The 14,769-nt window shown below is 48.8% G+C and overlaps 1 protein-coding gene across 2 annotated transcripts in view; it reads left to right on the top strand.

Annotated features, from left to right (window-relative positions):
- Nucleotides 1-14,769, top strand: part of LOC134957717 (sterol O-acyltransferase 1-like) — an 88,808-nt gene that overhangs the window by 26,050 nt on the left and 47,989 nt on the right. The window lies entirely within an intron of this gene.

The following is a 14,769-nucleotide window of genomic DNA, read 5'->3' as shown; positions in this document are numbered from 1 at the left end:
ACGGCGGCAGAAGACATCAGTCTTCACCAAGGTAGCGCACAGCACTGCAGCTGTGCGCCATTGCTCCTCATGCACACTTCACACTCCGGTCACTGAGGGTGCAGGGCACTTGGGGGGGGGGGGGGGGGCGCCCTGAGCAGCAATAAAAACACCTTGGCTGGCAAAAATACCACAATATATAGCCCCAGAGGCTATATATGTGGTAAATACCCCTGCCAGAATCCAGAAAAAAGCGGGAGAATAGGCCGCGGAAAAGGGGCGGAGCTATCTCCCTCAGACACACTGGCGCCATTTCTCCTTCACAGATCCGCTGGAAGGAAGCTCCCTGGCTCTCCCCTGCAGTCTACACTACAGAACAGGGTAAAAACAGAGGGGGGGCACTAAATTTAGGCGCTATATATATATATATATATATATATATATATATATATATATATATATATATATATATATATATATATATATATATATATATTATAAAAAGCAGCTATAGGGGACATAACTCAGTTAGTCCCTGCATTATATAGCGCTCTGGTGTGTGCTGGCATACTCTCACTCTGTCCCCCCCAAAGGGCTTTTGTGGGTCCTGTCCTCATTCGGAGCATTCCTTGTGTGTGTGCGGTGTGTCGGTACGGCTGTGTCGACATGTTTGATGAGGATAATGATGTGGAGGCGGAGCAGATGCCTTTAGAAGGGATGTCACCCCCTGCGGGGCAGACACCTGAGTGGATGGGCTTATGGAAAGTAATGAGTGCACGTATAGACTTCTTATATAAGAAAATCGACGACATGCCAAATGTGGGACAGCCGACTTCTCAGCTCGTGCCTGCCCAGGCGTCGCATGGGTCGTCAGGGGCTCTAAAACGCCCGCTACCTCAAGCAGACCCAGATGTCGACACTGATACTGACACCAGTGTCGACGACGATGAGTCTAACCTGATGCCCACTAAGGCCATTCACTGCATGATTGAGGCAATGAAAGAGGTGTTACACATTTCTGATATAAATACAGGTACCACTAAAAAGGGTATTATGTTTGGAGAAAAAACTACCCGTAGTTTTTCCCCCATCAGATGAATTAAATGAAGTGTGTGAAGAAGCGTGGGCTTTCCCTGATAAAAAATTGGTAATTCCGAAGAAGGTACTAATGGCGTTCCCTTTCCCGCCAGAGGATAGGTCACGTTGGGAAACACCTCCTAGGGTGGATAAAGCGCTCACACGTTTGTCTAAAAAGGTGGCACTACCGTCTCCGGATACGGCCGCCCTCAAGGAACCTGCTGATAGAAAGCAGGAGGCGATCCTGAAGTCTGTATATACACACACAGGCATTATACTTAGGCCAGCTATTGCGTCAGCTTGGATGTGCAGTGCTGCCGCTGCGTGGTCAGATAAACTGTCAGAAAATATTGACACATTAGACAGAGACACGATCCTGTTAACCATAGACCATATAAAAGACTCAGTCTTATATATGAGAGATGCACAGAGGGAAATCTGCCGACTGGCATCTAAAGTAAGTGCATTGTCCATTTCTGCTAGGAGAGGCTTATGGACTCGCCAGTGGACAGGAGATGCAGATTCAAAAAAGCACATGGAAGTGTTACCATATAAGGGTGAGGAATTATTTGGGGATGGTCTCTTGGACCTAGTTTCCACAGCAACGTCTGGGAAGTCAGCATTTTTACCCCATGTCCCCTCACAGCCTAAGAAGGCGCCATTTTATCAGGTTCAGTCCTTTCGGACCCAGAAAAACAGGCGTGGAAAAGGCGGGTCCTTTCTGTCCAGAGGCAGAGGTAGGGGAAAAAGGCTGCAACAAACAGCAGGTTCCCAGGAGCAAAAGTCCTCCCCCGCTTCTTCTTCCAAGTCCGCCGCATGACGGTGGGGCTCCACAGGCGGAGCCAGGTACGGTGGGGGGTCGCCTCAAAAATTTCAGCGATCAGTGGGTTCGCTCACAGGTGGATCCCTGGATCCTGCAAATAGTATCTCAGGGGTACAAGCTGGAATTCGAGGCGTCCCCACCCCACCGGTTCCTAAAATCTGCCTTGCCGATTGCTCCCTCAGACAGGTAGGCGGTGCTAGCGGCAATTCACAAGCTGTATTCCCAGCAGGTGATAATCAAGGTACCCCTACTTCAACAAGGCCGGGGTTATTATTCCACACTATTTGTGGTACCGAAACCGGACGGTTCGGTGAGACCCATTCTAAATTTGAAATCCTTGAACACGTAAATAAAGAAATTCAAGTTCAAGATGGAATCGCTCAGGGCGGTTATTGCAAGCCTGGACGAGGGGGATTACATGGTATCCCTGGACATCAAGGATGCTTACTTGCATGTCCCCATTTACCATCCTCACCAGGAGTACCTCAGATTTGTGGTACAGGATTGCCATTACCAATTCCAGACGCTGCCGTTTGGACTGTCCACGGCACCGAGGGTATTTACCAAGGTTATGGCGGAAATGATGATACTCCTTCGAAGAAAGGGAGTTTTAATTATCCCGTACTTGGACGATCTCCTAATAAAAGCGAGGTCCAAGGAACAGTTGTTGGTGGGAGTAGCACTATCTCAGGAGGTGCTGCACCAGCACGGCTGGATTCTGAATATCCCAAAGTCACAGCTGGTTCCGACGACACGGCTACTGTTCCTGGGTATGATTCTGGATACAGTCCAGAAGAAAGTGTTTCTCCCGGAGGAGAAAGCCAGGGAGTTGTCATCTCTAGTCAGAGACCTCCTGAAAACAAAACAGGTATCAGTGCATCGCTGCACACGGGTCCTGGGAAAGATGGTAGCTTCTTACGAAGCAATTCCCTTCGGCAGGTTCCATGCCAGAATCTTTCAGTGGGACCTGTTGGACCAGTGGTCCGGATCGCATCTTCAGATGCATTGCTTAATAACCCTGTCTCCAAGAACCAGTGTGTCTCTACTGTGGTGGCTGCAGAGTGCTCATCTTCTAGAGGGCCGCAGGTTCGGAATACAGGACTGGGTCCTGGTGACCACGGATGCCAGCCTTCGAGGCTGGGGGGCAGTCATACAGGGAAGAAACTTCCAAGGACTATGGTCGAGTCAGGAGACTTCCCTTCACATAAATATTCTGGAACTAAGGGCCATCTACAATGCCCTAAGTCGAGCAAAAGCCCTGCTCCTACACCAGCCGGTGCTGATCCAGTCAGACAACATCACGGCAGTCGCCCATGTAAATCGACAGGGCGGCACAAGAAGCAGGATGGCGATGGCAGAAGCCACAAAAATTCTCCGATGGGCGGAGAATCATGTACTAGCACTGTCAGCAGTGTTCATTCCGGGAGTGGACAACTGGGAAGCAGACTTCCTCAGCAGACACGACCTCCACCCGGGGGACTGGGGACTTCACCCAGAAGTCTTCCAGATGCTGGTAAACCGTTGGGAAAAACCACAGGTGGACATGATGGCGTCCCGTCTCAACAAAAAGTTAAAAAGATATTGCGCCAGGTCAAGGGACCCTCAGGCGATAGCTGTGGACGCTCTAGTGACACCGTGGGTGTACCAGTCGGTTTATGTGTTCCCTCCTCTGCCTCTCATTCCAAAGGTATTGAGAATAATAAGAAAGCGAGGAGTAAACACAATTCTCGTGGTTCCGGATTGGCCAAGACGAGCGTGGTACCCGGAACTTCAAGAGATGCTCTCAGAGGACCCGTGGCCTCTACCGCTCAGACAGGACCTGATACAGCAGGGGCCCTGTCTGTTCCAAGACTTACCGCGGCTGCGTTTTACGGCATGGCGGTTGAACACCGGATCCTAAAGGAAAAGGGTATTCCGGAAGAAGTCATTCCTACGCTTATTAAGGCCAGGAAAGATGTTACGGCAACGCATTATCACCGCATATGGCGAAAATATGTTGCATGGTGCGAGGCCAATAAGGCCCCAACAGAGGAATTTCAACTAGGTCGATTTCTGCATTTCCTGCAAGCAGGAGTGGATATGGGCCTAAAACTAGGCTCCATTAAAGTACAGATCTCGGCTCTGTCGATTTTCTTTCAAAAAGAACTAGCTTCAGTACCTGAAGTTCAGACTTTTGTAAAAGGAGTGCTGCATATTCAGCCCCCGTTTGTGCCTCCAGTGGCACCTTGGGATCTCAATGTGATGTTGAGTTTCTTAAAATCACATTGGTTTGAGCCACTAAAAACCGTGGATCTGAAATATCTCACGTGGAAAGTGGTCATGTTATTAGCCTTGGCTTCAGCCAGGCGAGTGTCAGAATTGGCGGCTTTATCATGTAAAAGCCCTTATCTGATTTTCCATATGGATAGGGCAGAGTTGAGGACTCGTCCCCAATTTCTCCCTAAGGTGGTGTCAGCGTTTCACCTGAACCAGCCTATTGTGGTGCCGGTGGCTACTAGTGAATTGGAGGACTCCAAGTTGCTAGACGTTGTCAGGGCCCTGAAAATATATGTTTCCAGGACGGCTGGAGTCAGAAAATCTGACTCGCTGTTTATCCTGTATGCACCCAACAAGCTGGGTGCTCCTGCTTCTAAGCAGTCTATTGCTCGCTGGATTTGTAGTACAATTCAGCTTGCACATTCTGTGGCAGGCATACCACAGCCAAAATCTGTAAATGCCCATTCCACAAGGAAGGTGGGCTCATCTTGGGCGGCTGCCCGAGGGGTCTCGGCTTTACAACTTTGCCGAGCAGCTACTTGGTCAGGGGCAAACACGTTTGCAAAATTCTACAAATTTGATACCCTGGCTGAGGAGGACCGGGAGTTCTCTCATTCGGTGCTACAGAGTCATCCGCACTCTCCCGCCCGTTTGGGAGCTTTGGTATAATCCCCATGGTCCTTACGGAGTTCCCAGCATCCACTAGGACGTTAGAGAAAATAAGAATGTACTCACCGGTAATTCTATTTCTCGTAGTCCGTAGTGGATGCTGGGCGCCCATCCCAAGTGCGGATTGTCTGCAATACTTTTAAATAGTTATTGTTAACTAAAGGGTTATTGTTGAGCCATCTGTTGAGAGGCTCAGTTGTTTTCATACTGTCAAACTGGATATAGTATCACGAGTTGTACGGTGTGATTGGTGTGGCTGGTAAGAGTCTTACACAGGATTCTAAATCCTTCCTTATTATGTCCGCTCGTCCGGGCACAGTGTCCTAACTGAGGCTTGGAGGAGGGTCATAGTGGGAGGAGCCAGTGCACACCAGGTAGTCATAAATCTTTCTAGAGTGCCCAGCCTCCTTCGGAGCCCGCTATTCCCCATGGTCCTTACGGAGTTCCCAGCATCCACTACGGACTACGAGAAATAGAATTACCGGTGAGTAAATTCTTATTTTTGCCCATTAGCTATCAAATTTGCTGCTGTGATCAGGTCTGAATTAGGCCCAGTGTCTCAACAATCAACTTTGAATGTATAATTATGTATTGTCTTTTCTCTAATGTCCTAGTGGATACTGGGGACTCCGTAAGGACCATGGGGAATAGACGGGCTCCGCAGGAGACAGGGCACTTTAAGAAAGAATTTGGATTTTGGTGTGTTCTGGCTCCTCCCTCTATGTCCCTCCTCCAGACCTCCGTTTGAATCTGTGCCCGGACGAGCTGGGTGCTACTTAGTGAGCTCTCCTGAGCTTGCTATAAGAAAGTATTTTGTTAGGTTTTTTATTTTCAGGGAGCTCTGCTGGCAACAGACTCCCTGCATCGTGGGACTGAGGGGAGAGAAGCAGCCCTACTCTCTGCAGATAGGTCCTGCTTCTTAGGCTACTGGACACCATTAGCTCCAGAGGGATCGTACACAGGATCTCACCCTTTGTCGTCCGATCCCGGAGCCGCGCCGCCGCCCCCCTCGCAGAGCCGGAAGACGGAAGCCGCGTGAAAGAAGCAAGAAGACTTTGAAATCGGCGGCAGAAGACTACAGTCTTCATATGAGGTAGCGCACAGCACTGCAGCTGTGCGCCATTGCTCCCACACTACACCCACATACTCCGGTCACTGTAGGGTGCAGGGCGCAGGGGGGGGCGCCCTGGGCAGCAATTAGAGACCTCCTTGGCAAAAGTTTGCATAATGGCCCTCATTCCGAGTTGTTCGCTCGGTAAAAATCTTCGCATCGCAGCGATTTTCCGCTTAATGCGCATGCGCAATGTCCGCACTGCGACTGCGCCAAGTAAATTTGCTATGCACTTAGGAATTTTACTCACGGCATTTTCATCGTTCTGGCGATCGTAATGTGATTGACAGGAAATGGGTGTTACTGGGCGGAAACAGGCCGTTTTATGGGCGTGTGGGGAAAAACGCTACCGTTTCCGGAAAAAACGCAGGAGTGGCTGGAGAAACGGAGGAGTGTCTGGGCGAACGCTGGGTGTGTTTGTGACGTCAAACCAGGAACGACAAGCACTGAACTGATCGCAGATGCCGAGTAAGTCTGAAGCTACTCAGAAACTGCTACGAGGTGTGTAATCGCAATATTGCGAATACATCGTTAGCAATTTTAAGATGCTAAAATTCACTCCCAGTAGGCGGCGGCTTAGCATGAGCAAATCTGCTAAAATTCACTTGCGAGCGAACAACTCGGAATGAGGGACAATATACAGTTGGGCACTATATATATATATATATATATATATATATATATATATATATATATATCCACGCCAAAATTGTATATGAAAGCGGGACAGAAGCCCGCCGTCGAGGGGGCGGGGCTTCTTCCTCAGCACTGACCAGCGCCATGTTTTTTCTTCACAGCACCGCTGAGAGGAAGCTCCCCAGTCTCTCCCCTGCAGTTACACGGTAGAAGAGGGTAAAAAGAGAGGGGGGGGCACATAATTAGGCGCAAAAATCAATAAACAGCAGCTACTGGGTTAACATTAAGTTACTGTGTTATTTTTGGGTTAATAGCGCTGGGGTGTGTGCTGGCATACTCCATACCCTCCAACATTTTACACACAAAAATCGGTACAAATTAGAAAAGGGGGCATGGTCACAGGTAAAGGGGGCGTGGTCACGCCCCTTTTCCTATACTTTCAATGGAAGTTTGGAGAGCCAAAAATAGGTACAGACCATAAAAAAAGGTACTGTACCTATTAAAAAGGTACAGTTGGAGGGTATGCTACTCTCTCTCTGTCTCTCCAAAGGGCCTTATGGGGGAATTGTCTTCAGATGAGCATTCCCTGAGTGTGTGGTGTGTCAGTACATGTGTGTCGACATGTCTGAGGTAAAAGGCTCCCCTAAAGAGGAGATGGAGCAAATATGTGTGTGAGAGGGTGTCTCCGCCGACACCTGTTTGGATATGTGTAATTAAGTGCTAAGGTGAATTTATTGCACAAAAGATAGAGAACAGACAGGAAATCTACCCATGTCTGTCCCTATGTCGCAGAGACCTTTAGAGTGTCTCAATGCTCACTATCCAAAATAATAGACACTGATATCGACACGGAGTTTGACTCCAGTATCGACTACGATAATGCAAAGTTACAGCCAGAATGGCAGAAAAGTATTCAATATATGATTATTGTAATAAAAGATGATTTGCATATCACTGATGACTCATCTGTCCCTGACACAAGGGTACACATGTTTAAGGGGAAGAAAGCTGAGGTAAATTTCCCTCCTCTCATGATGAAAAAGAGCGGGAATCTCCAGACAGGAGACTGCAGTTTCCCACAAAGAATTCTCAGGCAGTATCCTTTCCCCACTAGGGCCAGGATATGATGGGAATCTTCCCCTAGGGTGTCACGTTTGCCCAAAAGGTAGCCCTGATATTCTCAGGGATCCTGCAGATAGCGTGCACATTCTGGTACACTACTCAGACCGGCGATTGTGTCGGCATGGGTTTATAGCGCTGTGGCAGCGTGGACAGGTACCTTATCAGCAGACATTGAGACCCTAGTATGTATATGTGTGTGTGTATATATATATATATATATATATATATAATATAGTGTGTGTGTGCGTGTGTATATGTGTGTATATATATATATATATATATATATATATATATATATATATATATATATATATATATATATATATATATATATATATATATATATATATATATATATATATATATAAAAGATGCTGTCCTTAAGCGATATGTATATATAAAACATGCCCAAAGAGACATGAGTATACTGGGTCCTAGAGGCAAAGTTATGTTGATTTCTGCTTGACCTGTCCATTGCATATTCTACAGGACACATGATGCCGTCTTAAGAGGCATATGGAAGGCTGAGGATTGTGTGGAGAAGGGTTCTCGGACCTGGTCTCCACAGCTACAGCTGGTAATTCTGATATTTTGCCTTATATTCCTGCACAGCCAAGGAAAGCACGACATTATCAAATGCAGCCTTTCGAATAAAGAAACCAGAAAGTCTGAGGTGTGTCCTTTCTTGCCAGAGGCGGGGGCAGAGGAAAGAAGCTGCACAACACAGCTAGTTCCCAGGAACAGAAGTCCTCCCTGGCCTCTACAAAAATCCACCGCATGTCGCTGTGGCTCCACAGGCGGAGCTAGGCCCGGTGGGGGCACGCCTTCGTAAGTTCAGCCACAAGTGGGTTCACTCCCTGTTAGATCCCTGGGCAATAGATATTGTGTCTCAGGGATACAAGCTGGACTTTGAGAAGATGCCCCCTCACCGACGGCCCTGCCGGCTTCCCCTCACGAGAGGGAAACAGTGTTAACTGCAATTCACAAATTGTATCTTCAACAGGTGGTGGTCAAGGTTCCCCTCCTTTAACAAGGAGGGGGTTATTATTCGACCATGTTGTAGTCCCGAAATCAGACTGTTCGGTGAGACCCATATTGAATTTAAAATCCCTGAACATATACCTGAAAAGGTTCAAGTTCAAGATGGAATCGCTAACAGCGGTCATTGCAAGCCTGAAAGGGGGAGATTTTATGGTGACTTGGGACATAAAGGATGCATACCTTCATGTCCCCATTTATCCACCTCATCAGGCGTACCTCAGAATTGCGGTATGGGATTGTCATTACCAATTTCAGACGTTGCCGTTTGGTCTCTCCACGGCCTTGAGAATATTCACCAAGGTAATGGCGGAAATGATGGTGCTCCTGCGGAAGCAAGGTGTCACTATTATCACGTACTTGGACGATCTCCTCATAAAAGCGAGATCAAGAGAGCAGTTGCTGAATAGCGTATCACTTTCTCTGGAAGTACCCATGGTGCTGAGAATCATAAGGAAAAGAGGAGTGAGAACAATACTCTTTGTTCCGGATTGGCCAAGAAGCACTTGGTATCCAGATCTGCAAGAAATGCTCACAGAGGACTCGTGGCCTCTGCTTCTAAGACAGGACTTGTGCAACAGGGGCCCTGTCTGTTCCAAGACTTACTGCGGCTGCGTTTGACGGCATGGCGGTTGAACGCCGGATCCTAGCAGAAAAAGGCATTCCAGATGAGGTCATTCCTACGCTGATAGAGGCTAGGAAGGATGTGACGGCTCAACATTATCACCGTATATGGCGAAAATATGTTGCTTGGTGTGAGGCCAGGCATGCCCCTACGGAGGAATTCCGGCTGCGCTGTTTCCTTCACTTCCTACAGTCGGGAGTGACTTTGGGCCTGAAATTGGGTTCCATTAAGGTCCAGATTTCGGTCCTATCCATTTTCTTTCAAAAAGAACTGGCTTCTCTTCCTGAAGTTCAGACGTTGTAAAGGGAGTGCTGCATATTCAGCCCCCTTTTGTGCCTCCAGGGGCACCTTGGGATCTTAACGTGGTGTTGAGTTTCCTGAAGTCACACTGGTTTGAGCCACTCAAAACCGTGAAGTTAAAAAATTTTCACGTGGAAGGTGGTCATGCTATTAGCCTTGGCTTCAGCTAGGCGTGTGTCAGAATTAGCGGCTTTGTCACATAAAAGCCCCTATCTGGATTTCCATATGGACAGGGCAGAATTGCGGACCCGTCCACAATTTCTGCCAAAAGCGGTGTCATCTTTTCATATGAACCAACCTATTGTGGTGCCTGTGGCTACTCGTGACTTGGAGGATTCCGAGTTGCTGGATGTGGTCAGGGCTTTGAAGGTTTATGTAGCCAGAACGGCTAGAGTCAGGAAAACTGAGTTGCTGTTTATCCTGTATGCATCCAACAAGCTGGGTGCTCCTGCTTCAAAGCAAACTATTGCTCGCTGGATCTGTAACACGATTCAGCAGGCTCATTCTGCGGCTGGATTGCCGCTTCCAAAATCAGTAAAAGCCCACTCCACAAGGAAGGTGGGCTCTTCTAGGGCGGCTGCCTGAGGGGTTTTGGCATTACAGCTTTGCCGAGCAGCTACTTGGTCAGCAATTAGAGACATCTTGGCAAAGTGGGCATATATACAGTTGGGCACTGTATATATGCATGAGCCCCCGCCATTATTTTACACAAAATCGCGGGACAGAAGCCCGCCGCTGAGAGGGCGGGGCTTCTTCCTCAGCACTCACCAGCGCCATTTTCTCTCCACAGCTCCGCTGAGAGGAAGCTCCCCAGGCTCTCCCCTGCAGATTCACGGTAGAAAAAGGGTGAAAAGAGAGGGGGGGCACATAAATTTAGGGCAAAATCAGTGTATACAGCAGCTACTGGGTAAACACTAAGTTACTGTGTAATTCCTGGGTCATATAGCGCTGGGGTGTGTGCTGGCATACTCTCTCTCTGTCTCTCCAAAGGGCCTTGTGGGGATTCTGTCCTCAAATAGAGCATCCCCTGTGTGTGTGGTGTGTCGGTACGCTTGTGTCGGCATGTTTGACGAGGAAGGCTATGTGGAAGCAGAGCAGGTGCAGATGAATGTGGTATCGCCGCCGACGGCGCCGACACTCGATTGGATGGATATGTGGAAGGTTTTAAATGATAATGTTAATTCCTTGCATAAAAGGTTGGATAAAGCTGAAGCCTTGGGACAGTCAGGGTCTCAACCCATGCCTGACCCTACAGCGCAGAGGCCGTCAGGGTCTCAGAAGCGCCCACTATCCCAAATTGTTGACACAGATATCGACACGGATTCTGACTCCAGTGTTGATGGCGATGATGCAAAGTTGCAGCCTAAAATGGCTAAAGCCATCCGCTACATGATTATAGCAATGAAGGATGTATTACACATCTGAGAGGAAAACCCAATCCCTGACAAGAGGGTTTATATGTTTGGGGGAAAAAGGCATGAGGTGACCTTTCCCCCTTCACATGAGTCAAGTGAGTTATGTGAAAAAGCTTGGGAATCTCCAGATAGGAAAGTGCAGATTTCCAAACGGTTGCTTATGACGTATCCTTTCCCGCCAACGGACAGGTTACGCTGGGAATCCTCCCCTAGGGTAGACAAAGCTTTGACACGCTTATCTAAGAAGGTAGCACTGCCGTCACAGGGTACGGCCACCCTAAAAGATCCTGCGGATAGAAAGCAGGAAGGTATCCTGAAGTCCATTTATACACATTCAGGTACCCTGCTAAGGCCGGCAATTGCGTCGGCCTGGATGTGTAGTGCTGTCGCAGCATGGACAGATACTTTATCTGAGGAATTTGATACCTTGGACAAGGATACTATATTACTGACCCTGGGGCATATAAAAGACGCTGTCCTGTATATGAGAGATGCCCAGAGAGACGTTACCCTACTGTGCTCTAGAATAAATGCAATGTCGATTTCGGCCAGAAGGGTCCTGTGGACTCGGCAATGGACAGGTGATGCCGACTCAAAAAGGCACATGGAGGTTTTACCTTTATAAGGGTGAGGAATTGTTTGAGGACGGTCTCTCGGACCTAGTTTCCACAGCTACGGCTGGGAAGTCAAATTTTTTGCCATATATTCCCTCACAACCTAAGAAAGCACCGTATTACCAAATGCAGTCCTTTCGATCGCAAAGAGGCAAGAAAGTCCGAGGTGCGTCCTTTCTTGCCAGAGGCAGGGGTAGAGGAAAGAAGCTGCACAATACAGCTAGTTCCCAGGAACAGAAGTCCTCCCCGGCTTCCACTAAATCCACCGCATGACGCTGGGGCTCCACAGGTGGAGCCAGGATCGGTGGGGGCGCGTCTCGACATTTCAGCCACCAGTGGGTTCGCTCACGGGTGGATCCCTGGCCTATACAGATTGTATCTCAGGGATACAAGCTGGAATTCGAAGTGATGCCCCCTCACCGTTACCTCAAATCGGCCCTGCCAGCTTCCCCCTTAGAGAGGGAAATAGTGTTAGCGGCAATTCACAAATTATATCTCCAGCAGGTGGTGGTGAAGGTTCCCCTCCTTCAACAGGGAAGGGGTTACTATTCCACAATGTTTGTGGTACCGAAACTGGACGGTTCGGTCAGACCCATTTTGAATTTAAAATCCCTGAACATTTACCTGAAAAGGTTCAAGTTCAAGATGGAATCGCTCAGAGCGGTCATTGCAAGCCTGGAAGAGGGGGATTTTATGGTGTCTCTGGACATAAAGGATGCTTACCTGCATGTCTCCATTTATCCACCTCCATCAGGAGTACCTCAGATTTGTGGTACAGGATTGTCATTACCAATTCCAGACGTTGCCGTTTGGTCTCTCCACGGCACCGAGAATATTTACCAAGGTAATGGCGGAAATGATGGTGCTCCTGCGAAAGCAAGGAGTCACAATTATCCCATACTTGGACGATCTCCTCATAAAGGCGAGGTCCAGAGAGCAGTTGCTGATCAGCGTAGCACGCTCTCGGGAAATGTTACAACAGCACGGCTGGATTCTGAATATTCCAAAGTCGCAGCTGATTCCTACGACGCCTCTGCCCTTCCCTGGCATGATCCTGGACACGGACCAGAAGAAGGTTTTTCTCCCGACGGAGAAGGCTCAGGAACTCATGACACTGGTCAAAAACGGGTGTCGATGCATCACTGCACGCGAGTCCTGGGAAAGATGGTGGCATCATACGAGGCCATTCCCTTCGGCAGGTTCCATGCGAGGACCTTTCAATGGGATCTGTTGGACAAGTGGTCCGGATCACATCTTCAGATGCATCGGCTGATCACCCTATCCCCCAGGGCCAGGGTGTCTCTTCTGTGGTGGCTGCAGAGTGCTCACCTTCTCAAGGGCCGAAGATTCGGCATTCAGGACTGGGTCCTGGTGACCACGGATGCAAGCCTCCGAGGGTGGGGGGCAGTCACACAGGGAAGAAATTTCCAGGGTCTGTGGTCATATCAGGAGACTTGCCTTCACATCAATATCCTGGAACTAAGGGCCATATACAATGCCCTAAGTCGAGCGGAGACCCTGCTTCGCGACAAATCTGTGCTGATTCAATCAGACAACATCACCGCAGTGGCTCATGTAAACCGCCAAGGCGGCACAAGGAGCAGGGTGGCGATGGCGGAAGCCACCAGAATTCTTCGCTGGGTGGAGAATCACGTAAAAGCACTGTCAGCAGTGTTCATTCCGGGAGTGGACAACTGGGAAGCAGACTTCCTCAGCAGGCACGACCTCCACCCGGGAGAGTGGGGACTTCATCAAGAAGTCTTCACACAGATTACAAGTCGTTGGGAACTGCCACAGGTGGACATGATGGCATCCCGCCTCAACAAAAAGCTACAAAGGTATTGCGCCAGGTCAAGAGACCCTCAGGCGATAGCTGTGGACGCACTAGTGACACCGTGGGTGTTCCAGTCGGTCTATGTGTTTCCTCCTCTTCCTCTCATACCCAAGGTGCTGAGAATAGTAAGAAAAAGAGGAGTGGGAACAATACTCATTGTTCCGGATTGGCCAAGGAGGACTTGGTATCCGGAACTGCAAGAAATACTCATAGAGGACCCATGGCCTCTGCCTCTCAGACAGGATCTGTTGCAACAGGGGCCCTGTCTGTTCCAAGACTTATCGCGGCTGCGTTTGACGGCATGGCGGTTGAACGCCGGATCCTAGCAGAAAAAGGGATTCCGGATGAGGTTATTCCTACGCTAATAAAGGCTAGGAAGGACGTGACTGCTAAACATTATCACCGTATATGGCGAAAATATGTTGCTTGGTGTGAGGCCAGGAATGCTCCTACAGAGGAATTCCAGCTGGGCCGTTTCCTTCACTTCCTACAGTCGGGAGTGACTTTGGGCCTAAAATTGGGTTTCATTAAGGTCCAGATTTCGGCCCTATCCATTTTCTTTCAAAAAGAACTGGCTTCTCTTCCTGAAGTTCAGACTTTTGTAAAGGGAGTGCTGCATATTCAGCCCCTGTGTGTGCCTCCAGTGGCACCTTGGGATCTTAACGTGGTGTTGAGTTTCCTGAAATTACACTGGTTTGAGCCACTTAAAACCGTGGAGTTAAAATATCTCACGTGGAAGGTGGTCATGCTATTAGCCTTGGCTTCAGCTAGGCGTGTGTCAGAATTAGCGGCTTTGTCACATAAAAGCCCCCATCTGGTTTTCCATATGGACAGGGCAGAATTGCGGACTCGTCCGCAATTTCTGCCAAAAGTAGTGTCATCTTTTCATATGAACCAACCTATCGTGGTGCCTGTGGCTACTCGTGACTTGGAGGATTCCGAGTTATTGGATGTAGTCAGGGCTTTGAAGGTTTATGTAGCCAGAACGGCTAGAGTCAGGAAAACTGAGTCGCTGTTTATCCTGTATGCATCCAGCAAGCTGGGTGCTCCTGCTTCAAAGCAAACTATTGCTCGCTGGATCTGTAACACGATTCAGCAGGCTCATTCTGCGGCTGGCTTGCCGCCTCCAAAATCAGTAAAAGCCCATTCCACAAGGAAGGTGGGCTCTTCTTAGGTGGCTGCCCGAGGGGTCTCGGCATTACAGCTTTGCCGAGCGGCTACTTGGTCAGGTTCAAACACCTTTGCAAAGTTCTACAAGTTTGATACCCTG

The sequence above is a fragment of the Pseudophryne corroboree genome, chromosome 9 (genome assembly GCF_028390025.1).
Source record: "Pseudophryne corroboree isolate aPseCor3 chromosome 9, aPseCor3.hap2, whole genome shotgun sequence".
NCBI classification, from domain to species: domain Eukaryota; kingdom Metazoa; phylum Chordata; class Amphibia; order Anura; family Myobatrachidae; genus Pseudophryne; species Pseudophryne corroboree.
This window is presented reverse-complemented; position numbering and strand designations above follow the sequence as displayed.